Source organism: Pristiophorus japonicus, chromosome 17 (assembly GCF_044704955.1).
Source record: "Pristiophorus japonicus isolate sPriJap1 chromosome 17, sPriJap1.hap1, whole genome shotgun sequence".
Taxonomy (NCBI): Eukaryota; Metazoa; Chordata; class Chondrichthyes; family Pristiophoridae; genus Pristiophorus; species Pristiophorus japonicus.
In genome coordinates, this window is record NC_091993.1 from 102919159 (window position 1) to 102944959 (window position 25801).

Here is a 25801-nt window from a genome sequence, read left to right on the forward strand (position 1 = left end):
CTTGACTCCCTCCAAAATCTTTGATTAAAAACAATGGTATTTTCAGCGCCAATTTGTCAATGTGCACTGGTTTTCTTAAGTGCCCAGAAGGTTTCTCGGGAGTGGCCAGATATGCCAACCTAGAAGGAAAAATTTTGACAAAATTGCGAAAAATTATAAAAACCGGTGCAGACATGAGGAAACAATCCCTATGACATTAAAAAAAAAAACTGGCCTAGAAAAATCGTAACTAAGTTAATTATGCCAGCGCAGATCGCAGGGGGAAACTTTGAAAAAAATAAATGCACCAAAAAAAAACGCCGCACGCCAAAAGAATAGCTCAAATCACCCGGAAAAATTGAGCCCAATATATCCACCAATTACTACATATTCTCAACTGATATTTCTAGATGTTAAGTGTTATTTATAATCCATGAAACTTGTTACAACCTTATCGTGATGTGCAACATAGCAAAATAAAGTAATTAACTTGGACTTTGTAGTAATAGTAACTGTGAGGCCAATAGCGATCACCGTTATTATGGAGTAAATCAAACAGCAAGTTCCGAAGTCCACACATGCACAGTAAAACACACAAATCCAGAAGTTGCGATTCAATTTGTCCTGCCCCTCCACAAGCTATGCTACACCGGTACCTCACCGATAAACTTGCCATTGAAATCCATGTAGGGCGTGAAGTTGTTAGTCTTACCCACTAGTTGCCTACCGCAGTAAAAGTTAGGGCTGGTGCAATCAGGTATAAGTGAATTTTGAATGCTGTCTTAATTACTGACAAACAATGCTCTGGCATTGTAAAATTTAATTTTACAAGTGTAGAGTCTCATTCCTTCAGAAGTTAATTATTGTTGGACGTCTTAAAAAAATTAAAAATTATTGTTTTACTTTTTCTTTCTGTCTCTCTCTTTGGCCCCAAGTTTCCACATGACTTGCTCCTGATTTTTGGGAGCAACTGGTGTAGAACGGAGTATCTTAGAAAACGGAATTCTCGCCATTTAGTTTGCTCCAGTTCTAGTCAGTTAGAACAGTTTCACTTTGGAACAGAATTTTGTTTTCAAAAGGGGGTGTGTCCGGCCACTTACACCTGTGTTCAAAGATTCGTCAGTGAAAACTTACTCCAAACTAACTTAGAATGGAGTAAGTGAAGATTTTTGTACGCTCGAAAAAACCTTGTCTACATTTTAGAAAATCAGGCGTAGGTTACAAATTAGGCTTAGGGAATGAAGTGGGGAGGAGGGGGGGAAGGGAAGTCATTAAATTCTACAATCAATCCTTATTTATACTGATACAAATATTATACAAATAAATCCAACCTGAATAAAAATTTATAAGCAAAGAAAAGATTAAATAAACCATGTTCCTACCTGTGTGAAATAGCATCAGCCTTCGAGCTGCTGTGCTTCAGGCAGGCCTTTCATGTTGGAGACAGACAAGGGTGTGGTGTCAGTGTCTCGACGGCAGCGGCAGCAAGCTTCGAGCTGAGCTGCAGTGCTTGAGGCAGGCCTTCATTCTCTTCGTGGCTGGCCGCGAAGAAGCAACACCGGACGGACCCGAGGCCATTCGGCCAAGACATATCAGCGGCGTCAGTGGCTGGCCGGCAGCCGAAGAATCAACACCTGACACACGCAGCTCTTTATGGTGCTTGAGGCCATTCGGCCACGCTTTAGGGGCGGCGTCAGTGGCTCGACGGCAGCCGAAGATACAGCAGCAGCCTTCGAGCTGTGAGGGGGACTGAGGCCATTTGGACAGGGAGAGGCAGCCACATCGACAGTTTTATATTTAAATTTGCAGAATGGGTGCTGTATTGTCAACACCACGTATTATGCAATGGTTTGCCATCAATTTACTGCATAGGAGAGAATTGATTAGAGCTCACCGCACCAGGAACATCGTAGCCCGTAGGTTGATGGGCAGGAGACCTTACCCACGTCGACAATATCGAACCAGGCGCTCGTACCTGGACATGAGCGAGGCTGATTGTGTGAAAAGGCTGCGTTTTCGCAGAGAAGTTGTCACTGAGATCTGTGATATGGTGAGAGCAGATTTGCAGCCCAGAAGCAGAAGGACAACTGCCTTGTCTGTTGAAGTGACGATAACAGCTGCACTTTCTTTCTATGCCTCGGGATTGTTTCAGGCTACAACTGGAGATGTGTGTGCCATCTCTCAACGTGCAATACATGCCTGCGTTTACCAGGTCACGGCTGCACTTTATGCGCCAAGGAATGACTTCATCACTTTCCCAATGACCGCACAAGCGATCCATGAGAGGGCTGTGGGCTTCTTCAGGATTGCCGGCTTCCCAAAGGTACAGGGCTGCATTGATTGTACCTACATAGCCTTGCGAGCACCTGTGGAGGAATCTGAGCAGTACCGAAATAGGAAAGGTTTCCACTCCATCAATGTGCAGCTCATGTGTGACGACAAGCAGCGCATCATGTCAGTCGATGCGAGATACCCTGGCAGCACCCACGATGCGTTCATCCTATGCGACAGCGTTCTATCTGATATGTTTGAGCAGCAGCCAGAAGGGCAGAGCTGGCTACTGGGAGACAAAGGGTACGGCCTGACCACCTGGCTCATGATGCCCCTACGCGTGACACAGACAGAAGCTGACCGTAAATATAACATGGCGCACATTGCGACGCGCAGCATCATTGAGAGGACCATTGGCATATTGAAACAGCGATTCCGATGCCTGGACCATTCCGGAGGACAGTTGCTATACTCTCCTCAGATTGTCGGTCACTTCACTGTTGTGTGCTGCATGCTTCATAACTTAGCCATCATGAGGCAGCAGGAGCTGGTAGTGGAACCAGAAGACCGACGTGAGGGTCCAGTGCATGATGATAGTATTACGGAAGAGCAGGATGTGGATGATAACGACGATCAGGAAAGCATGCAAGTGCCTGATGCCGAAGCACAAGGTCGGAGGAGGGCTGTCCATCGTGCCCCTTTAACGATTGCTCGAGCCTTGCGCCAGCAGCTCATCCGTGAACGCTTCAACTACTGATGCCTGAGGGCTCTGCGACCACTTTTGCATATGGACATGTTTATTCTTTGCAGTTGTTCCTACGTTGTGTTGTGTTAATGGAACATGAAACAGTTTTAATGAAAAAATATTTTATTGAAAAGTTAACGTCACTCTAATAAAATATTTGTTGTATCAAACTATACTTTTTAATATGACTCTTGAAGATCACTTAAAAACTTTAAGATCACTTATAAACTTGTAAAGTTACAAAAGTTACAAAACACTTTCTATGTGAAAAATTTTACACTCTAAGATCACTTACACTTCAAGATCACTTTTTAGATGCAAAATTAAATAATTTACAGAATGTGAGAGCATTTACGCTATAAGATCACTTGAAAACCTTGAGATCACTTATATGTTGTAAAATTACAAAACTTACAAAAGAGTTTCATTGTGAAAAATCTTACACTCTGAAGAAGACTTAAACTTCAGGATCACTTTTTAGGTGCAAAATTAAATAAGATACAAAAAAATATGAGAGCATTTACACTATAAGATCACTTAAAAACCATAAGATCCCTTATAAGTTGTAAAGTTACAAAGCTTACAAAACAATTTCAATTTGAAAAACGCTACTACAGCTACATCAAGAACAAGAACAAAAGCAGCAAAGAAAGGCTGCAACCATGTCTCATCCATATCTCAGTGAATGTTCACTTCCTCATGGGGGTGTCATTTGATTGGCTGGGCTGTGTGCCCTTATTGCAGCAGCTACCTCCCTGATGGCCTGTGCCGACACTTGCATGCCCTCCCTGACGGCCTGTGCCGTCGATTACACTCCCTCGGACATTCCCTCCCTAAGTTCCCGTGTCATTACTGCTATTTCTCCGTCAGGACCGTCAACTCTTCACCGACTGCACTGACGCCACCGATGAGTGATCGGGTAAGCTCATTGGTCTCCATACCCAATGCCACAACCTGAGTTACATCTGTTGCACGCTGCATCTCAGGAGAGCGTGTCTCCAATCTCCTTCTCCTCTGCCTGGGTGTGCCTTGTGGCACCACTGCACTGGGAGGCGCGGGCACGGACGGTGGGATGCTCGGTGTTGCAAGCGGCACCACTACACAGGGAGGCGCGGGCTGGGACTGTGGGACGCTCTGTGTTCCAGACGGCTGAACTGGAGGGAGAGGCTCGGGCTGGAATGGTGGGATGCTCTGTGTTGCAGATGGCAGAACTAGAGGGAGAGGCTCGGACTGGAACGGTAGGACGCTCGGTGTTCCAGACGACAACACTCGAGTGCGAGCCGTGGGCTGGGATGTTGGACGAATGGGTGTAAACTGCTCCATGATATCAGCAGCAACACTGGGACCCGAAGCGTCGGAATCAAAACCATAGTAGGTGGAACCAGAACCTATGCGAGAGGGAGGCGCAGGCTCGGACGGTAGTGCACTGACTGTAGAATGCTGCATTATACCAGCAGCACCACTGGGACCCGCAACATCGGAAGCGAAACCATGGAAAGTGGAACCAAGACCTATGCTAGGGGTTGAAACTCTGATGCCCCTTGATGGGGGCTCATAAACATTAAATTGGAAGCTCTCCCCTGCAGACATTTCAGTCATCGCTGCCATCATCCAGTCTGGATCGTCCACAGCTGGTTGTACTGGTTCTTGTTCTGTACCCTCAGGATCCTCAGGGTTGGCAGCAGCAGCATCGTCATCATCATCATCATCATCATCATCATGTTCTGCAAAACACATCAGAACAGTCAAATGTTTAACAGCAAGGGAGGGGGCCGGATGGGTGGCATGAGTACTCTCACACATAGCAGGTTAGGCAGCAGGTTGATTTAAAGGGCCATGATGCATTTTCAAGACTTACCCTCTTCCTCGCGTGCGGGCCCAGCTTGTGCTGTACCGATTGCTTTTCTCCATGTACGACTCATCATAGCAGCTACCCTTTGTTCAATGGGTGTCAGTGGATGCAGATTGGGCGTGCCTCCTCCTGTCCGAGTTGCTTCCCTTTTGTTGTGGGCCAATTTCTTCTGCAAAGAGTAAAATATAACTTTTTACAGAGTGTGTCAGTCTGCAAGGTGGGACATACAGATAGCCAGGTTACAATTACGATTAAATTAAAAATGGGAAATATTACTTACACTAACTACTTGACCAAGGTCGTGCCATTTCTTTTTACACTGGCTTCCAGATCTCCTGGTATGCACCACTGCGCAGTAATCTTCTGCAACTTGGTTCCAGCGTTTCTTCATTTCTTTTGGTGGCACTTTTATGCGACCTCTGTTGCTGGTATCTAGCTCCTGCCATCTCTGCTCAATTACGTTGACTAATATCTCCACTTCCTCATGCAAGAAATTCTTTGTTCTTGGTGGACGTTGATCCATTGCAAAGTTGAATTGGCACTCTTATTTCTCCAAACACACAGTCCTTAATTTGCATGCACCAATGCAGCACCGGTTCTGCAAGTTTAGCAGTGAAAAGCAGCACTCACTGATTTCAGCAGGTGATTTATTCAGCAGTGCTGCTAAAAGCACTCCCTCACACACAGAAATATCAAAAAAAATTAAATTACAAGCCTTTGCAGGGGTCCAAGAAACAAATCTTTACTTTTTCTGCAGTCCTTTTCAAAATGGCCGAGTGCCAATATTTGTGTTAGACTGCGCATGCGCGTACGCTCCAACGCTACTTAGAAAATCGGCGTGAGTGTTAGGCTCCGCCCCCTGCTGCGAAGAGCACGCCGCGCCAAGCAGACATGGAGCTCCAAGGAGCTCGGGAATATCGGACTTTTTTTTAGGCGCAGTTTTCGGCGCGAAAAACAGGCGCCCAGCTCGGAGGTGCGCCGTTTTCGCCACGGGACGAAACTTGGGGCCATAATTTCGCTTTCTGTACGTAATTTTACATTCTAAATTATACTTCCTGGTTTAGAGTGTCGCAGTGAGGATTCTTCAATCTGATTGGTTGAAAAGCCACACAGTTGCTTTTTACTGCTCATACTGCCACAGATCTCCTGTTGAGGGCGCCACACTGGATCAGACGCCAGATGACAGCAAGGTGCCACTCAAAAACAGGGGCAAAGTCAGTGGGCAGCTGTAAGTGTCGTGAACGGCAAGCTCCATTCCTTTGCCGCTGACCGCAAAATGCAGGCCATTGTCAAAGACTCAGAGAACTGTTTACACATTATTCTCTTTGGGACAATGCTACAAAATAAAACCCACTCCTGACATTGATAATTACCTTCCTAAAATAATCTCTGGCCGGGAAATTGCATAGCGCCCCGTTTGGGGGCAGTAACATCCACAAGACAGGAGTTCTTGCTCTAGACGTGAAAGTCCCACCCCGCTTGGGAAATTGGGTTTAGCTCCCCCGAGAATAAGTGGAATGCAAAAAACCGTGCTCCACGTCTTCTCTGGGGTGCTAAGGCGACGTAAACAGAGGGAGCCATGCATTGTGCTATGCACTGAGCCGCATAGCGCTGTCATGTAGAAGAAGCCCTCCCCTTCATTAAGCGGAGTGCCGGGCTGCAAGTTCGCGGCACGGATCCCGCGTTCAAGAAGGCAATGGGTGAGTCGGCCGAATTTTTATTTGCATGCACACCTCATCCCCTTTAACTAGCACTCCATGAGTGGCTGGCCGCCATGTACACGCCCTCTGAAGCTGTCACTGGTTCCGGGGTGAAAACGGGTCGCTGCGTATCATCACTGGTGGAGCAGGGGGCTACTGGTTACTACTGCCGCTAAGCTCCCCCGGGGCACTAACAGGAGGCACAATCTACCCCAATTTCTCCCCCTATATATTTGCAATTAAATATCAGAACGGTTTTACATTTCTGTATTCATAATCTGCATACTAACATCGGGCTCAATTTTGGCCAGGAGTTGCTCCGTTTTTTTTGGAGTAACCTTTTTTTAACATAAAAATCCCCAATTTCCCCAATCAATTTGCACCAGCGCCAGCGTAACTCATTCAGTTACGTTTTTTTTAGTTTAGATTTTTTTTTCTCAAAAGGGGGCATTACCAGCCACCTATGCCAGTTCTGCCCAGTTAGGCAACTTTGGCCAACTAATAGTTACTCCATTTCTACTTAGGCCAGCGTATCTGGCCACTTCAGAAAACACTTGTGGAGAGTTAAAGAAATTGGCGCAGGTAGGTACATCGGAGGCCATTCGGATTGGGATAGGAGAGGGAAGCGGAGAGGACCTGCACTTAAACCAACCAAGCCTTACAAACCACCAAACCTTGCAAACAAAAATTGAAGTTCTACCTTCATCTTCAAACTTGGCCTGGGAAGGCGGTGGGCTGATGCGGGAGGCCACTTGGCCTGGGCTAGGGGCGGAACAACGCACCAGGAGGCCACTCGGCCAGGATTAGGGGCGGGCAGGAGAACTGATAGAAATCACCGGCAGGCAGGAGCACTATCAGTTCTCCTGCCCGCCCCTAGTCCTGGCCAAGTGGCCTACCGGTGTGATTGATCTCCTTGTGCTCCTGCAGTGATTTCTAAGAGATCGATCGCACTGGGAGGCCACTCAGCTAGGACGAGGGGCGGGCAGGAGAACTGATAGTGCTCCTGTCTGCCAGTGATTTCTATCAGTTCTCCTGCCCGCTCCTAGCCCAACAAAGGAGGTAGAATTTTACCTAAGTGAACCCAGCAACACAGGGTGGAAGAACATCGCCACTCTCTCAACCTGACAAGAGAGACCTACATCAATTGGGACTGTTGTTGCAGACTCGCAGCGCTACTGCGCATGAACGGACATCACTAATCACCACTGCGCATGAGCAGATGTCCCAGCACATTTTCCAGCGCAGAACGTCTGGCCACGCTGCACGACTGCAGTGAAGAGGACAAACAGCGGCCAAAGTTCCCCAAAAAATTTTCGCCGCATCTGGAACCTACATAAGCGCCGCAACTCCGGTAAGTGCCCCCGAAAAGGGGCTTAACCAAAATTGAGCCCATAATTACCGTCTTAAAAACGCATGTCTGATTTTAAATATACAGGAAAACCAAGAAGAGGGGGCACTGACAGCATAACACCACCTGCAAATGTCAGTAAAACATTGGCTGGTTGAAGATAAATGATAGCAAATCAGTACATCTTGCTGAATCAATGGAATTCATTGATTTTTCTTGTAATTCAGAGCTGTGTGAACTGTGTAGGTCTATACTGTGTCAGGGCTGACACAAAGAAATGATTGATGCATGTTTTCAAAAACAACTCAAACTGAGCAGAAGGATGTCAAACTGCAATGAAAATAGAATTGAAATCATCAAAGGGTTCAAATTGTTAATAAAAGGCAATTGCAGAAAACAAAGAAACACCATGATCATAATAGGATAATCACGGAGCTGCTCAAATATAAGCCAATCCATTAGGTCGATTTGACATGACTATAAATGTTATTCCAAAGACAACACAAAATATTTTAGCCCGTACAGAATTTGTCTGCTTTCTTAAACATTTAAAATCATTTTCTATCAATATTATTTATGTAGAAGATGTTTGCTCAGTTCAATTTTATCATCCAGTTCTTTTCAGCTGATTCTTTCTCCATGCTGTCTGTCCTTTTTCATCATTATACTGAGAGCTGTTACTCCCATTTACAAGCTGGCTCGCCAAAGTAGTGAACCATTCAGGTGGGAGAGCATAAAGGAGTAAAGCAATACTTTATTTTTCTTTTTATGCTGATATGAGTGTTTCATTGCACTGTTCAATGGCGCTATTTTTGTGCACCATCGTTTATGTTGCTGTTCTTACCTATGCAAATTAGGTTTAAAATAACTATTGCATACATTTAGAGCCACTGGGATGCAAGGATTTGGTGAAGTAATTGAAATACTATTGTATACTTTACAGCCCCTAGTATACAATCTGTAGCATTGCTATTTAGACCACTGGATCAATTGGGGGTGAATTTCCACGAGGCTTTTTCCACTTTGCAGCTGTTGCTTCGACGGAAATTCAGCGTAAATCCTGGTTACGTGCGCAAATGGGGTTTCAGCTGAACTTCCCTGAAGTTATGGTGACAGGGTGGGAGAAGCCGAAGGACATTCATCCCCATTGCGCTTATCTGTGCAATGGCACAGGGCATTAAAAATCTTAACTTGATGTGCCATTATTCAATTCAAAGAGACTAAAAGGTAGTGAACTGGCAGACACAGAGAGAAAATTGGGAGTAAGCCACCAGTAATTTCCTCACAGCCTCTCCTGCTCTGCTGCCATCACTTTAGCGGAATCCCAACAGGATTTCTGCCAAACCCCCTCCGATGTTATGGCAGCAGAGCGGGAGAAGCCACAGGGAAATTCCGGCTGAGCATGATTTAAAAGCTGATCTGCGATTCCATTTTTAGTTGATTCAGTAAGTGAATACTCTATGGCTCATGCAAATTACAGAAGATCTGGAGTAAAATATAAAGTGAATTGTACCATCTCGATCCTAGTGAAGGTGACAGCCCCACTTTGTCAGTTTGATCTCATTTTCTAAGTCACTATTGCATTGCATGTGAATCCTATTCTGTGTCTGCTTTGCAATGGCAATCCTTATCAAATAAGCGTTTTCACTTTTCATTAGCCTTCCACTGTGATACCCCCTGGTGAACGATTGCTCTCAGCTAATGTTGTCCAATACTTAGCCACACATAGCGAATTATATTTTTGATTAATAACACAAAAATGTTAGTAATAGACACCAGCGTTGAACATGTGATTCCAATATTGGCACGGCGTATGTATGAGTACTTCAATCTTTTTGTATATTGTTGGTAAGACAAAAAGCAGAGTATGAAAGTATTTATTGATTGTTGTGTGGGCTTTACTTCCTTGCTTACTTCTTACTGGTTATCTGCTAAAGTGATTTGTAACCCAGGTAAAAACGCTGGACTTCAGCAGCATGGAAACACCAGCTGCATTGTATGGAGAGGGCTGGTGATGTGATGGCCAGCTCAATCAATCGGAATAACCGCCCGATCAATAAGGAGCAGCTCCAACAGGGCACATCATGGTACAGGGCTAGCAGCGTCCAACCAGACTCTGGAGAACAAGGGCGGGTCTGGCGCTTCTTGTTGTGCAAGTCAATATTCTCAGTAATCAATCTGATGAAGTCAAAACACCGCTCGCAACTGCTGGACAAAAACTTAGAAGCTGTACTAAGATGTGCTCTATCTGAGGCTTGCATCTAATCTGCATCGGCATTTGGGCAACTGTTAAATCGGTCATGGTCGTTCCTAGAATAAGCACAAGCCTCATTTCAATATTGGCGAGCTCCAACGATTATTTCTGGGTCTTGAGCTGCCTAACCTGTGCTCCTTAAAGGGAATGCTGCAGGGCATTTGAAAAAAGGCCCCAAATTTTCCTTAAATGTATTTTCTGGAGTCAAAAGGAGCAGGAGTATTGTTCTGAGCTGCACTAAACCACTGTGGAACCCGTCATCACGGTCCTCCTGATTGCCTCCCATACTCCTGGACTTATCCAGGGGCCTTGGCATTGATCAAAATTAGTTAGGCCCCAATTAGTCAATCTATATTGAGGTGCCTCATTGGTGCCCACAGCTTGCCTGAATTATGATGACGTGGAAGATCGGCCACCGCTGTAGAACCTGCCTGATTTTTGTTCCATTAAAATCAATGGAAAAAAAATTGGGTAGGTTCCAAAAAGGACAGGTGATCCACTCTGCCAGGTTACTGCCCAGGCAACTGAGTTGAAAAGTCACCCATTGCGTCTGGAATTTTATCTGATTTAACACTTTACTTCTAGCTAAAAAGAACAATGACAACTACAGTCCTTTTGAAGCATGACCAATAGTAAACTTTTCACCCTTTTGGGGGCAAATGTTGCTACTGACTTTCTTGCGCATTAAAGATAAACAACCACAAATGTTTACATTTGCCAAACTTTCCAACTTTTTATTTAGATATTTAAACCTCTCGAACCCAGGTGGCCAGCTGCTTGAAAGTGGTATCCTTGTGTTTAAATCCATACATGGCTTAACCTTCCGCCTCCAACCCCCGCATCTCCGTAACCTCCTCCAGTTCCACACCCCTCCCAAGCTATCTGTTACTCCAGCTGCTTGTGCACCCTACCTCTCCCTTCACTCCATCATTGGTGCTCATGCCCCCATCAACTGGTATTCCTTTTCATAACCCCTCAGCCTCTCCCCTCTCTCTGCTCCTTCAAAAGCCTCCTTCTCTGGACCCGAGCCATTCAATACTTTTTCCACTTTTTCCCCTCTTTGCTTTTTCTCTTTATCCTTCCCTGATCATTCTTAACCTCTCCGACTCTCTACCTCTATTTTCTCTTTCAAGCTGCTCCTTAAAACGTACCTCTTTGACCAAGCTTTTGATCACCTGCGCTAATTTCCACTTATGCGGCTCGGTGTCAAATGTTTATCTCATAATACTCCTGTGAAGCTCCTTGGGACATTTCACTATGTTAAAGGCGCTATATAAATACAAGTTGTTGTTGTTGCTGTTAAAACCATCCAACTTTTTGGACATTCCTCCTAATCGCTCCTTTGGCTCGGTGTGTTTTCCTCATTCCTCTGTGAAGTAGCTTGGGAGGGAGGGGCGCTGGAGGCTTTTCTGCATTAAGGAAACTATATAAATACCAGTTGTTGTTGAATGTTCTCTTCTAAAAAGGTCTGTAGAGATGTTTTGACAGTGGTGCCCCTCCCCTCATGCCTCAATGTGTTACCGATTGTTTCTCTCTTAGTTGTACTGGATTGATATTTTAAAACAGGGTAGCTTTGCATTCTCTAATAAAGAGCTCTTCAAAGAGTATGCCGAACGCCCTGTCATTAAATTCTTCCTTTTCTCTTTCGATCTCAGATTCCTCACACAGTAAAGTGTTGTAGCTTGACAGCAGGCTGACAAATTCGCCAATTTATAGTGTTATGTGTGTCATTTACATGCATTTTTATAGGATTTGAATGTCATATATAATTAGCGGATGATCCTAGGCACCAACTGTGCTATGCAATAAAATGTTAGCAGTAGAGTGAAGCATCAATGCAGCGAAGAATGCTAATCATGAGGCTGCAGATGGTGAAGTACAATATAGCTGTAAGAGTGTTCCAAATAATTTCTCTCTGCTAGTCTCATAAAGCAAAATACTGCGGATGCTGGAATCTGGAATAAAAACAGAAAATGCTGGAAATCTCAGCGGGTCAGGCAGCACCTGTGGAGAGGAAGCAGAGTTAACATTTCGGGTCGATGACCCTTCATCAGAACTGGAGAGTGTTCGGAAAGAACAGATTCTTAACAAGCACTGAAAGGGAGAGGGGAAGAAAGAACAAAAGGGAATGTCTGTGATAGGTTGGAAGACAGGAGAGGTTAGAGAGACAAAAGGGATGATGGCCAAAATTCAAATGGTAATGCTAGGAGTTAGAAAACATTAGGCAAGATAGGGTGTGAATGGCGGGATAATGACCAACGGCCATTAGAGACAAGAAGGGGGAAAAAAGAAAGAAACCGGCTCATACAACTCAAGTGGGTAAGTGTGTGTATGCATGTTGCTAATTTAACCAATATGTCAGAAATTATGTTTTTTTTAGATTTCCAGTATATAGAAAATGGATGAGACAATGAAAAAATATTCATTGTTAATTGACTTTTCCAGTACATTTTGTGCAGCCCAAGAAAAGTTCCTCAGAGATTCAAATGCAAGCAAGGAGCTGTGGGTGCAGAAAGCATTAGCAGGTGGCAGATTGGTATTGGGCGCAGTGTATTAGTTACAGTTGTTGTTTTGCCCACAAAATATATGATCACTTCAATGGCTTAGTTATTGACCAAAGAAAGGTTGTTAGTTAGAATTAATTCCAAACTGGTTGGCAGTCAATCAGTTCGTTCGCCCTTCATTATGAACAGCATGCTCCGAGACAAGGTAAGCTTGCAGTCTTTAAGGTGTGCATCCAAACAATTCTTCTTCATAATCCAGAGCTCTTAGGCATGTAATGGAAGGACTTCTTTTGGTCTATGTGCAAGGCACATCCAGGATTGGATGTGAGATAGATTTTTGGCAAAAACAGTCACAAGAAAGATCTACAGTGATCAACTGTTCAGTAACTCTGCAGGAGAATCATCCACAAGATGGGAAAATCTCTTTGCCGAAGACCTTTGGATGAGGATCTGATGATGGGTAAGCCGAGGCACTAGGTATTGAACATGCACATCTATAACATCAATGTGGCTAGAACATCACAGGCTTGCCTGCTAAGGTCCTTCCACCATGTCAGCTGTGGCTCAGTGGGTAGCACTCGCTAGGTGGGAGGGGCTCGGAGTGAGCAGGTGCTGCTGATTACTGCAAGAGTTGGAGTGAGTTTGTCAAAAGTTGGTGGTGAGTTTTTGGGTTGTTTTTTTTTTTCAAATTTTAGGGCCTTTTTTGGCCCATAATCATCAGCCAGCTGGCTGCTGAGGGGCCTGGAGTGCCGGGCCCCTCAGAGGACAATGCTCCCAGTGTGAATTTATTCAGGGGAAAGAATGCCTTAAGAAGGGAGAATAAAAGTGAGAATAAAAGATTTGGGCTGGGAACTCAGGAGGTTTGGAAAAGAAAACACAGTGGTGGTTCACTGCCAGGATAAGGAGATGCAACCCTAATAAAAGAGTGCCTGATAATCCCCCATTATCATTTAATCTCTGGCTCTTCCCTCCTCCCATGCTCCTTCCCAACATTTTAGGCAGCTGAGGATATCCTCATCCCAAAAGGTGTCTTGCAGACACAACAAATCCGTGCCTTTAAAGCTGCAATTTCTTCTCCCCCCCCCCCCTCAGTCCGTTCGCAGCATTGTCCCCTGTCCCCATTGTTGTACACATTGGTAGCAGAACCATTAGGTTATATGATGCGAAAGGAACAAGGCATAGTTGGGATTGCGGTTCCCAGTTCCGGGCAGATGTCGGTGATACACCAATATGCAGATGACACAACCTTAACGTGGAGAGATGGGGAGTCAGTGAGGAAAGCTATGGGAGTAGTGGAGGAGAATTGTAGAGCTTCAGGAGCCAGAGTAAATTATAGGAAGTCCCAATGCCTGGTTGTGGGAAGGAGTAGGGGGAAGTGGTTGGAGGAAAGCCCTTTTAAGGTGGTGGAGGTTTTAGAAGATCTGGGGGTGCATATGGGGTGCAAAAAGGATAGGGATGAAGTGGATCGGCTAAATTGGGAACCGAAGGTTATGAAAAATGTTTAAATTTTGAGAAGATGAGAAAGAAGGTGGTTGAAAGTGCAAGGAAGAGCGACCGTGGTATCAGCTCTCCTGCTTTCGAAATGATGGTACTTATTGATGGTGGATTATATTCCTGAGTGGGCAGAAAAGTCTATCCGAGAGGCTTGTGTAAAGTTTTTATTGGAAGAGAAACCAGCCTTGGTTGTTTACAATACCATCATTGGACAGGGAAATCAGGGAGGACTCAATTTCCCAGATATTGATTTGAAGAAAAATTCCTTTAGAATTAAATGGGTGAAAAAATTTCTTCAGAAGTCAAATACAAGTATTTGGAAGAGTTGTTTCCAGCATTTTTTTTTAATTAAGTGGGATAGGAGGACAGGGAATATTTTATATGGAATACAACAGTATGTTTTTGAAATCAATTAAACCTTTCCCTAGGTTTCATAAAGGGTTTGTAAACACTTGGGCCCAATTTTTTTTTAAGTGTGCAGTTTATGCTGAGGAATCTTTAGAACAGCCCTTATTTTTGAACAAGTGTATCAATATTGAACGAGAGGCATTATTTAATAAAGCTTTTATAAAAGCTGGTACTTTATATGTGAAAGATCTATCATATGAGGTAATTTCAGGTTGGTTGCCGGAAACGGTAGTGAGTGATATGGTTTGGGAGGAGGATCAGGAGGTAGAGGAAAAAGCAATTAAGATCATGTATGAGAAGATTGTGAGGGCAATGCCACAGGATTGGATGGAAGAAATAAATACACAAATCTCCAAAGGAGGTATAATGCGTCCCGCTTTTCCAAGCTTTCTGCTGGAGAAAGGGGAGGAATTGGTCCAAGTTGACAAGTAACACTCGAGATTTCTATGGGGTATTTAGAGAATGGAGATTTAAGACACCTGCTGGTCAGGAGTTTTGCAGAATATATACCCACAGCTGGACTTCAACAGGATTTGGAAGGGAGTGTGGGTGAATTTAAATGTCCAGAGTGGATTGAACTGGATTTCAAATTGGCTCATAACCGGATTTTTACCATGATAGTCTTATGTAAGATTGGGCGAGTAGAGGTGGCAACTTGCCCAGTGTGTGGGATGTGGGATGAGACTCTGTCCCATTTACTGGTATTATGTTCACAGTTAAAGGATTTTAAGAACTTTGTTTGACAGTTGTGTGAGGTTTTCTTGTTGGGTCAGGATCGAAGAGCAAGAATGGGATTCCCATGGGACTCAATTTTAAGATGGGGATTGCAGGAGAGTCTGCCCGAGTCTAGCGGAGCGGCAATTAATGTAATGTTCAGTTTGGCTAGATTTGTGATTATGCAAAGAAGGAATGCTCTGTTTTTTAAGGGGAGGAGAATAAACCTAAAAGAGTATTTTAAATATAAACTAAAAGATCATTATAAGACTCTGTAGATGTTTTATTCAGAAAAGAATTTAAAGATAGTATTTTATGATCAATTTGTAATGTAAAATAGATTATTATATGTTACAGGAGACAAATTAAACTTCAGGTTTTGATGTTAATATGTGTTGGAGGAACGGCTGTGCAGAGGGGCAAAATGGATTTATATGATACAATGGAATGATCACGATGTTGTAAATGTTCTTAATGTTCAATAAAAATTATTTTTTTTTAAAGTAGGTAGCACACTCGCCTCTGAGTCAGAAGTTTGTCCCACTCCAGGAACTTGAGCACAAAAATCTAGGCTGACACTCCAGTGCAGTGCTGAGGCAGTGCTGCACTGTCGGAGGTGCCGTCTTTCAGATGAGACGTTAACCCGAAGACCCGTCTGCTTTCTCAGGTGGACGTAAAAGGTCCCATGGCACTATTTCGAAGAAGATCAGGAGAGTTATCCCCGGTGTCCTGGCCAATATTTATCCCTCAATCAATATAACCAAAACAGATTATCTGGTCATCATCACATTGGTGTTTGTGGGAGCTTGCTGTACGCAAATTGGCTGCTGCATTTCCCACATTACAACAGTGACTACACGCCAAAAGTACATTATTGGCTCTAATGCAATTTGAGATGTCCGGTAGCTGTGAAAGGCGCTATATAAATGCAAGTCTTTCTTTCTTTTATGTTAAAGGCAGATGACCAGCAAATGGTTGATAAGGAAATTCTCAGGTTTTAGTTGACTTCTTCTGGAAGACATTGACTGGAAATGGGATACGTGAGTATGTGCTCGTACATTGAGTTCAGTACTTCCTTTGATTGGGTGCAAAGAGGCAAGCAATATCTGCTGGAGCTCCCCACCTTCACAGGAAATGGGGTATGGTGGATGCTGTGGTCTAGAGGATGATGGCAATGCACTTGTAGAATTTATGGTGAGTTGTGTTTCTCACCGTGCTGCTTAGAAAGGGCTCAATCTCTTATATCCATCAAACTTACCCTCATCAGTTGTCTGATGAACAAATAGTGACTATCCTTCTTGGACAGGGGAAGAAGAGATGCAGGGTCTCTTTGGGGTCACGTTGGCTGCAAGATGTCACACCTGCCGATGGGAGTTTATTTTCTGTGGCAGACTCTGTAATTCGATATCAGAGCCAGCCAAGCCTTCAGTAGTTCCAGGGTGATTAACCATTGTTGATGATTGATCAGTCAGGCTGGCTTATTGACGAGATCTGGAAGAGTGAAGCTGTCACTACCTGGAGATTGGGATTCTTCCAACTCTGCTCCAGATCGAAAGCTACACGGGCTGATAATAAGAACACTAACAATCATTTAGCCCTTTAGCAATTTCTATTGACTTCACTGGAGAGTAAAATCGGACGAAGTATAAAACAGACGTCCCACCCAAACCCACCCTAGCAAATCAATCCTCTAATGGATAGCATAACCCTGGTTGGACAAGCAACAGGAAGTTTACCAGTGCTCTATGGTAAACTCTGACATTTTAGTGAATTGAACTCCAGCAGTATCCCTGTCTCCACCACACTCACCTCCAACAAGAAGTGTGAGGAGCTCATGACCTCCTTTGTATCAAAGATTGAGACCATCCGATCAACTGCCTCTGTGAGTTCCCTTCCTTCACCTAGCCCACAGGGCCAAACCTCATCTGAGGCTCCCACCTGCCCTAGTCCTAAACTCACATCTTTTTTTCTAGTTTCTCTTTGATCTCCCATCTTAATCTCTCCAAAATCATCTTATCCATGAGACCGACTTCCTGCTCTCTTGACCCTATTTCCACTAAACAGCTGACCACCCGCCTTCCTTTTCTGGCTCCCATGTTGGCCGACATTGTTAACGGTTCTCTGTCCTCAGGTACTGTTCCCCTCTCCTTCAAATCTGCTGTCATCACCCCTCTCCTCAAAAAAACAACCCTTGACCTCACTTTGCTTGCTAGCTATCACCCGATCTCCAACCTCCCTTTCCTGTCCAAAGTACTTGAACGTGTTGTTGCCTCCCAAATCCATGATCATCTTTCCATGAATTCAATGTTTGAATTCCTTCAATCTGGCTTTCAATCCTGCCACAGTACCGAAACTGCTCTGATCAAAGTCACAAATGACTTTGACTGTGTCAAAGGTAAACTATCCCTCCTCGTCCTTTGGACTTGTCTGCAGCCTTTGACATAGTTGACCACTCCATCCTCCTCAAATGCCTCTCCACCAATGTCCAACTAGGTGGGACTGCACTCACCTAGTTCTATTCTTATCTATCTAATCGTATAGCAGAAAATCTCCACCAATGGCTTCTCTTCCCACTTCAGCTTCATTACCTCTGGTGTCCCCCAAAGATTTGTCCTTGGTCCCCTCTTATTTCTCATCTACATGCTGCCACTTGACGATATCATCCGAAAACATGGAGTCAATTTCCACATGTACACTGACGACACCCAGCTCTGCCTCTCCACCACTTCTGTTGACCCCTGCTTGGTATCTAAATTGTCAAATTGCTTCAGCAACATCCAGTACTGGATGAGCAGAAATTTTCTCCAATTAAATATTGGGAAGACCGAAGGCATTATCTTTGGTCCCCGCCATAAACTGCGTTCCCTAACCATTGACTCCATCCCTCTCCCTAGCATCAATCTGAGGGTGAACAAGACTGTCCGCAACCTAGGTGTCATAGTTGACCCTGAAATGAGTTTCAAGCCGCATATCCGCGGCATAACTAAAACCGCCTTTTTCGACCTCCGTAACATTGCCCGCCTCCATCTCAGCTCTTCTGCTGCTGAAACCCTCATTCATGCCTTTGTTACCTGTAGACTTGACTACTCCAACTCACTCCTGGCCGGCCTGCCACATTCCACACTTGGTAAACTTGAGGTCATCCAAAAGTCAGAAGCCCATGTACTAACCCGCACCAAGTCAAGATCACCCATCACCCCTGTGCTTTCTGAGCTACTTTGGTTCCCAGTTAAACAATGCCACGATTTCAAAATTCTCATCCTTGTTTACAAACCACTCCATGGACTTGCCCCTCCCTATCTCTGTAATCTTTTTCAGCCTCACAATCCCACAAGATATCTGCGCTCCTCAACTTCTGGCCTCTTGAACATCTCTCATAATAACTGCTCAACCATCAGTGGATGTGTCTTCAGCTGCCTGGGCCCTAAGCTGTGGAACTCCCTCCCTAAACCTCTACGTCTCTCTACCTCTCTTTCCTTCTTTAAGACACTCATTAAAACCTACCTCTTTAAACAAGCTTTTGATCATCTGCCTTAATTTCTTCTGTGGCTCAGTGTCAAATTGATCTAATTGTCTATAACACTGTTGTGAAGCGCCTTGGGACATTTTACTATGTTAAAGGCGCTATATAAATAGAAATGTATTATTATTATCTGACACGAGTGGCCCCGAGCCTTGACTCTTGTCCACACGTGCTTAAGTGTTCTGGTAGTGGGGTGGGGTAAGTGGTGAGAGTCCTGACAGCGAGAGAGAGTGTGGACTCTATATTGGGGTAAACAGAAACTCTACTTATGTGAATCGTTCAGTAGTTTATTTTAGAAGCTCTTAAGTATGGTGATGAGGTTCCATGTGTGTCAGACACCAGGCTGACTAACAAGAAATCAGTTAGTCTCGAAGTGAAAGTGCTGTAATGAGACTTCACTAAACGTTCAAATTAACAGTACGTGCAGCTCGTTCAAAAATATTGCATGGAGCCATTAGGCTTCACAATAGTCTATTTCAACCAATTATTTTCATTTGCATAGTTAGCAAAGTTACTAATGGCTGGATTACATATATACGCAAACTATAGATGAAAGAAAATTATCAGTACAATTATTATATGTTGCGTATTATATATTTTTTAAACATGGGGTTAATTGTAACCTAACCCGTCCAGTGGGAAGGGGATGGGTTTGGGTGGGACGCCTGTTGTACACTTCATCCGATTTTACTCTCCAGTGAGGTCAATAGAAATTACTGAAGGCTAAATGATTGTCAGTTTTCTTTGTATCAGCCCTTGAAGATTTCAATGTGACCTGTGACCTAGCATGAGAAAAGTAAAGTGTTAATACCAAAGAACCTAGCGATCCATGATAAAGTTTTATTGCTAAGCCATTTTTAAAGCATAAAATGCAAAAAGGAATTAGTTCAGTTTTGATAGTTGACCAAACACTAAATATTAAAAGAAAGAAAGACTTGGATTCATATAGTGTCTTTCACGATCACTGGATGTCTTAAAGCACTTTACAACCAATGAAGTACTTTTGGAGGTGTAGTCACTGTTGTAATGTAGGAAATGTGGCAGCCAATTTGTGCACAGCAAGCTCCCACAAACAGCAATGTGATAATCTGTTTTTATTATGTTGATTGAGGGATAAATATTGGCCAGGACAACGTTCTTCAAAATAGAGCCATGGGATCTTTTAGGTCCACCCGAGAGAGCAGACGGGACCTCGGTTTAAGGTTTCATCCAAAAGACAGCACCTCCAACACTGCAGCAATCCCTCCGCACTGTACTGGAGTGTCAGCCTAGATTCATGTGCTTAAATCTCTGGACTTGAACCCACAACCTTCTGACTCAGAGGCGAGTGTGCTACCCACTGAGCCACAGCTGAGTACTAAACCCTACTAGAAAGTTCTTTTGTTAGTTAAAAGAAGATATTTATGTTGTTTTGTTGGCTCACTAATTTACCTCGGGGGTTAACGGCAGCTGCTGGGGGTTTGGTGCTAACACATGTGGTCCTTCCATTTAGATTTCTTTCCCTTGACAAGAAGACATTTTATCAGTAATGTGATTTTAAAGTACAATAATTACCAGTGACTTAAATGTCACTGTGCCATTAATCAAGCAGTAATCTTGTTAAATAATGGGGTAGTCACTGCTCTACAGTTCCTGTTCAGTGCAGCAAACCTCTGCTCGTTCACTTTAATATTTGTATAGCTAACTTCAGAACACTCTATTGCTCCTGAATTCCTTGGCAGGTAAACCCCATTCTCCAGCTCCAGTTTTTCTGCTTTCCCATTTACTCCCAGAGCCACAGAAAGTTATCCTCAAAGTTATTTTTCCCCCCCGGTGGAAAGCCATTACATCTTAATAGATCCATAATGAGATGTCAAGCAAAAATCAGAAGTCAGGATCTATTTATGAGTTTATCAGTGAATTCACATAATTGGATCGCTTCCTCCCACCATTGTGTTCTGACATAGTATTCGAGCTGTCAGACGATGTGTCACTTCCATGTTCAGGGCTATATATTGAGAATGGGAGAGATATGTCTTCTGACAGCTCCAATTTTAAGATTATGACCCCCTTGTTCTGGATTCCCCCACCAGAAGAAATAGATTCTCTGTATCTATCCAAACCAATCCTTTCATCATTTTAAACACCTCACTTAGATCACTTCAAAACGTTTTGAACTCCAGTGTATACAAATCAAGGGCGAAACATTTGGGTCGTTTGTGCCTCATATTAGAGCTCTCGCAGGGCTCCCTGTGATGCTGCCGCAGGCAATACCCATGACAGCTTCGCAGGGTGCGTACCGGGCTGTAGGCCACTCGCGGGGCGACAGTAAAAAAAAAAGTGACCGACTTGCTGGTCGCAGCCTTCTTGACTGTAGGTCGCGGGGTCCCTGCCGCGATCTTGCAACCTGGCACTCCGCTTGGGTGCCGGGCTGTTGCTCCCTGGTGATCCAGCGATGGGCAGGAAACAGGGCCAATTCCCTTTAATGGAAAGGGAGGGCCATGTCTACTCACCAGCGCTACACGTTCCACCGCATAGTGCTGGAGCTTCACGTCCATTTGCGCCCCGGTCCCGCCCCCGACAGAAACTTCAAGGTGAGATTTTGCGCTGCATTTCCTGTCGATGGCGGTGAGCCCAATATAGCTCGAGGGTCAGGACATCCGTGCCTTGCGCAGGAACTTCCCGTCTCGCAGCTGTTACTGCCCCTAAACGGGACTGTGCCGAATTTCATCCTCCCAGTTTATGCAACCTGTCCTCAATAGTTAATCCTCAGCCCTGGTATAATTCTGGTAAATCTGCACTGTACCCTTTCTAAAGCCAATATATCCTTCCTGAGGTGCAGCACCCAAAACTGAACGCAGTATTCCGATGGGCTTTGTACAACTGGAGCATCACTTTCTTGCTTCAGTATTCCAACCTGCTTGAGATAAATACCAGCATTCCATCAGCCTTTAGATTGCTTTTTGTATCTATGCAGTAGGTTTTATTGATTTGTGTGCATAGACATTGCTCCTGCACCGTTCACACCCTCTCACAATTAAGAAAATATTACAATTTGTCTTTTTCAGATCCAAAGTGGATGGCATCACACTTCTCCACGTTAAACACTATCGGCCATAGTCATGAAAGAAAGGCTTAAAAAAAAGCATTTCTACTAACCTAAAATTACCGTGCCAATTTCAGATCAGTTTCCTAAAAGCAACACAACATCTGAGTTAGGGTAGCAGTGAAGTTTTCCGTTACTTAAAAGATATGAATTAATTAGTCAACTTGAAAGGTTTAGCACCAGTTCAAATTAGATTTTCCCCCAGATATTTCAGTATTTTCCACTGTAATACATTATTTTCAGTTACTACCAATTAACCCACATCACATTATATTGTAAGTATAATTTTACCCTCAAACAGAACACATTTACAATTCACTTGCACTGTTTACATATAACACGACCTATTATTTTAAAATGCACCTTACAATTACATTGTTTTATACTGAAAAGTTAGTTATAACAATTAAATGGTTTTACAGTTGTCGTGTAAATATACTAATGTAATTCAAATTCTCTTAACTGCTTTTTTGTAATCATCCCTTTTAAAATCTGCAGGCACAGCTTTGCTTTTTCTTCCTTGCTCAAACTTAGAATTCTAGGCCTCCTTGTCCTAATCCCTTAATTATGTCCCACGTCTGCCTCTCACTCTCTTTCCTGCTCTTCACAATTTTTTGTTATATTTTTTCCACTCATACTTTCATCATCATTTCATTAATTACATTTGTCAACACTTACTTCAATCCCTTACTTCCATTCCCACTCTCCTCTTCGTCAAAGCTTTTTTCTTTCCTTTGAAATTTTCCTGGCAGCATAGTTTCCCCATTTCTTATTCCTAACGTTCCCTTTTGAACTGATGTGTTCATTTTTTTTAAATGAATCTAAATGTTAATACCGATACACCCCCCATCCTGACTTGGACATATATCGCCGTTCCTTCATTGCCGCTAGGCCAAAATGCTGCAACTCCTTACTTAACAGCATTGTGGGAGTACCCTTACAACACAGACGTCAGTGGTTCAAGAAGAAAACTCACCAACATCTTCCCAAAAAGCAACTAGGGATAGGCAATAAATGCTGGCTATTTCTAGCAACGTCCGCATCCCAAGAATGAATAACATAGGATATATGACTCAGAAACAGGCCGTTCGGCCCAACCAGTCCATGCCGGCATTTATGCTCCACTCGAGCCTCCTCCTGTCTTTCCTCATCGAAATCTATCTGCATAACCCTCTATTCCCTTCTCCCTCATATGCTTGTCTGGCCTCCCCTTAAATGCATCTGTACTGTTCTCTTCAACCACTCCCTGTGGTAGTGAGTTCCAAATTCTCATCAATCTTTGGGTAAAGAAATTTCTTCTGAATTCCCTATTGGATATCTTGCTGACCATCAGAGAAAAGAGACCCAGACTGTTCATCCTTTCCTGATGTGTGTACCCTTGCATTTCTGGTATCATCCTTGAAAATCTTCTCGGCACCCTCTCCAGTGCCTTTATATCCTTCTTATAATATGGCGACCAGAACTGTACAGAGGACTCTAACAGCTAGATTTTGGCTAACTTTGCGATCGGTTTTCGCCGTGATTTGACCTCCACGGTGAAAACCCAGTCGGCAGGAACCTCGTCCACCACTTTGCAGTGGCGCTTTCACGTACCGCTGGGGAGAGGAGCGCAGATGTGAAATGACGTGCAATGCCATGGATTGTGTTGCCGTCGTACTTTCGACTCCATCGGGACCCGTACACCACACCCACAATGTGGATGCATTGACAGTCATTTTCCAACATTCCATTGACTCTGGATCAGTTCCTATGGAGTGGAGGGTAGCCAATGTAACCCCACTTTTTAAAAAAGGAGGGAGAGAGAAAACAGGGAATTATAGACCGGTCAGCCTGACATCGGTAGTGGGTAAAATGATGGAATCAATTATTAAGGATGTCATAGCAGTGCATTTGGAAAGAGGTAATATGATAGGTCCAAGTCAGCATGGATTTGTGAAAGGGAAATCATGCTTGACAAATCTTCTGGAATTTTTTGAGGATGTTTCCAGTAGAGTGGACAAGGGAGAACCAGTTGATGTGGTATATTTGGACTTTCAGAAGGCTTTTGACAAGGTCCCACACAAGAGATTAATGTGCAAAGTTAAAGCACATGGGATTGGGGGTAGTGTGCTGACATGGATTGAGAACTGGTTGTCCGACAGGAAGCAAAGAGTAGGAGTAAATGGGGACTTTTCAGAATGGCAGGTAGTGACTAGTGGGGTACCGCAAGGTTCTGTGCTGGGGCCCCAGCTGTTTACACTGTACATTAATGATTTAGACGAGGGGATTAAATGTAGTATCTCCAAATTTGCGGATGACACTAAGTTGGGTGGCAGTGTGAGCTGCAAGGTGGATTCTATGAGGCTGCAGAGCGACTTGGATAGGTTAGGTGAGTGGGCAAATGCATGGCAGATGAAGTATAATGTGGATAAATGTGAGGTTATCCACTTTGGTGGTAAAAACAGAGAGACAGACTATTATCTGAATGGTGACAGATTAGGAAAAGGGGAGGTGCAAAGAGACCTGGGTGTCATGGTACATCAGTCATTGAAGGTTGGCATGCAGGTACAGCAGGCGGTTAAGAAAGCAAATGGCATGTTGGCCTTCATAGCGAGGGGATTTGAGTACAAGGGCAGGGAGGTGTTGCTACAATTGTACAGGGCCTTGGTGAGGCCACACCTGGAGTATTGTGTACAGTTTTGGTCTCCTAACCTGAGGAAGGACATTCTTGCTATTGAGGGAGTGCAGCGAAGGTTCACCAGACTGATTCCCGGGATGGCGGGACTGACCTATCAAGAAAGACTGGATCAACTGGGCTTGTATTCACTGGAGTTCAGAAGAATGAGAGGGGACCTCATAGAAACGTTTAAAATTCTGACGGGGTTAGACAGGTTAGATGCAGGAAGAATGTTCCCAATGTTGGGGAAGTCCAGAACCAGGGGACACAGTCTAAGGATAAGGGGGAAGCCATTTAGGACCGAGATGAGGAGGAATTTCTTCACCCAGAGAGTGGTGAACCTGTGGAATTCTCTACCACAGAAAGTTGTTGAGGCCAATTCACTAAATATATTCAAAAAGGAGTTAGATGAAGTCCCTACTACTAGGGGAATCAAGGGGTATGGTGAGAAAGCAGGAATGGGGTACTGAAGTTGCATGTTCAGCCATGAACTCATTGAATGGCGGTGCAGGCTAGAAGGGCCGAATTGCCTACTCCTGCACCTATTTTCTATGTTTCTATGTTTCTATGTTTCTATGTTTCTATTACCGACAGGGTAAACCCTGTCAGTACAGCCCTTCGAGCAGCGGTAAGTATGAAGACCTGCAAAAAGGTAAGTAAATGTTTTAATTTTTTTATTATTTTGCAGCGATTTATTAGGTATGTGTTTTTTGAATGTTTTGTGAATGTTTTTTTTTGTTTTTTTGCTATTTTTTTTGTTTTTACCCCCTCCCAAGGCCTTTCTCGAAGCGCTATTGGCCTCGGCCTAAAGTTGCTGAAATTCGCGGTTTGTGCCGCAACTCCATGTGCAACACCAATTTTACCAAAGCACCCAGAAGTAAAGGCTGGAAGTTAAGCCTGAAAATGGTAGCGCAGCGGAAATGGTAATTTTGGTACCTTTTTTGTTGAAATCTAGCCCTTAGTGTGGCCTAACCAAGGTTCGATACAGGTTTAGCATAACTTCCCTACTTTTCAATTCTATGGGCTCAAAATTGGCCCACCCGTTTTTTTCGGTGCACTCACAAGAGATGCACTGACTTTGCGGGCTGAAAACGGCGCCGAAAAGATGTCTCTGGATTCTGGCCACTCTGTGGCCTCTCCCATGGCTTGGTGCGGTGTGGTCTGTCGATTAGGGGGCGGGGCTAGGGCCCTGCGAGAAAAACAAAGCTGGCAGCTCTCCGCATGCGCACTGGAGGTTTCGCGCATATGCAGTAGTTCCTGCCCCCAGC

General features: G+C 44.1%; 1 long non-coding RNA gene across 1 annotated transcript; it reads right to left on the reverse strand.

Moving 5' to 3' along the window:
* Positions 1-25661, reverse strand: LOC139228247 (uncharacterized). The gene is made up of 3 exons (XR_011587534.1): positions 25470-25661; positions 21931-21963; positions 1-119 (listed from the first exon to the last, which is right to left on the reverse strand). It is a non-coding gene; the product is annotated as an uncharacterized lncRNA (long non-coding RNA).
* Positions 25662-25801: the final 140 nt, after the last annotated feature.